This window comes from Tupaia chinensis, unplaced genomic scaffold (assembly GCF_000334495.1).
Source record: "Tupaia chinensis unplaced genomic scaffold, TupChi_1.0 Scaffold148012_1, whole genome shotgun sequence".
Lineage (NCBI taxonomy): Eukaryota > Metazoa > Chordata > Mammalia > Scandentia > Tupaiidae > Tupaia > Tupaia belangeri.
The window spans coordinates 971,710-973,521 of NW_006207862.1; the positions used below are offsets into that span (position 1 = coordinate 971,710).

A 1,812-nucleotide genomic window follows, 5' to 3' on the forward strand; every position below is an offset into this window, starting at 1 on the left:
CCCTACACTATGTTATCAGTGCTTGAGATCTGACCACTGGCAAAATGTGGAACTCTATCTTGTCATTTCATAGCGTTACAAAAATGAGTCATAGATAGGTGATCAAGGCTTTATTCACATAGTGACTTTTGTGGGGTCCCATTTGGAATCAAGAGCCTGGGATCTGGCTTGTGGTATCATCAGCCTGGCTTTCAGTTTAGTGTTTATTTGTTACTTTCGACTAGCAATAGCTAAATGTCTTCCCTACTGTTAATATTGAACTCCTTTTTTAAAAATAATTATTTTAATTTTATTTATTCATTCATTTTTTAAAATTTGACCAGAAAGAGACACACACAGAAAGAGACATACACCGAAAGTGAGACAGCAAGCCACCAGGTCCCAGACTCGAACTGTGGTTGGCCATGTGGGAGTGTCCAGCCTTAACCACCACATCACCTGCTGGCCCCAATATTGAACTCTTACTCATTGAAATACGTATAGTATTTATTGCTAACATTGTCGTATTAGCACCAGCAAAACCAGCTCCTTACCTGTTCTCTAGAAAACTATTTTTACCTCCATGTTTTCTTATCTCATGTAATGGCATTTCCATTCACCCAGTTCATCATTCATCATTCCTCACTACATCGTGTTCAGTCAGGCATTAAATCCTAGTGTAATTATTTCTAAAATATGACCCACTTTTTTATTTCTGCATGGCTATAGTGTAGGTCCTCTTTATTTCTTCATATGGAAAACTACAATAGCCTCCTAACTTACCTCTCTAGTTCCAGTCTGTTCTGTTCTTCACACTGTTAACCAGTTAACTTGGTAAAACACAAATTTGATCTTGTCATTCTTTTGCTTAACATCCTTCAGCTGTTCCCCATTGCTTCAAGATTATGTTTAAAGTGACAGCTAACATCTAAAGATAGATTAAAAACAGATACTCTAGTAGGAGCTTCTCTATTTGAAAAAACTCGGGAGTTTTGGAGTAGGGAGAAGAAGAGTTGGGCGGGCTATTCTCCTCACCTGTTTTTTTGGCCATGGCAGCTCTTGAGAAACTCTGCTATGTACTTGTTTGACCTTCACAGTGCTAATGTGGTATACTGCTTTGATTGATTTTTGTTATGTTAGGCCATCTACAAATGAATCTCACCTGGCCATAGTGTATAATTCTTTTAATGTGTTACTGAACTTGCTTTACCAGTATTTTTTAAAGAATTATTCATTAATTTTATTTATCATTATTATTATTTTTCGATTTGTACAGGCACATGTGCTCACCAAAGAGAGAGAGGTGGAAAGTAAGAAATCAAGCCTCCAAACTCCGGGACTTGACACATAGTCAGACATGTGGGAATCCAGCACCTTAACCAGCATACCACCTGCTGACCCAAAGTTAACTAGTATTTTGTTGAGGAGTTTTGTATCAATATTCATTAGAGACATTTGTCTGTTTTTTTCTTGTATTATCTTTTTGTCTGGCTTTGGTTATTAAGGTAATGCTGGCTCATAAAATGAGTTTGGAAGTGTTTCCTTCTGTTCATTTTTCTGGATGATTTTGAGGAAAATTAATGTTAAATTCTTTAAATGTTTGGTAGAATTCTCTAGTGAAGCCATCTGGTCCTGGGCTTTTTTTTGTGAGGAGCTTTTTTTTTTTTTTGGAGAGGTTTTTGCTATAGGGCGCGTGTGCTCGCCAGACAGAGAGACAGAAAGCGAGAAATCAACACCCAAGGGGGATGGTCACGCCACAATCCCTTCTCCTCCATTCTCCTCTTGGGATCTTGGGCACGCACGCACATGCACCCGGTGTGAGTTTTAAGCCAC

The 1,812-nt window shown here is 38.4% G+C and overlaps 1 protein-coding gene across 3 annotated transcripts in view; it reads left to right on the top strand.

Moving 5' to 3' along the window:
* Positions 1-1,812, top strand: part of LOC102486210 (dnaJ homolog subfamily C member 9) — a 90,245-nt gene that overhangs the window by 53,895 nt on the left and 34,538 nt on the right. The window lies entirely within an intron of this gene.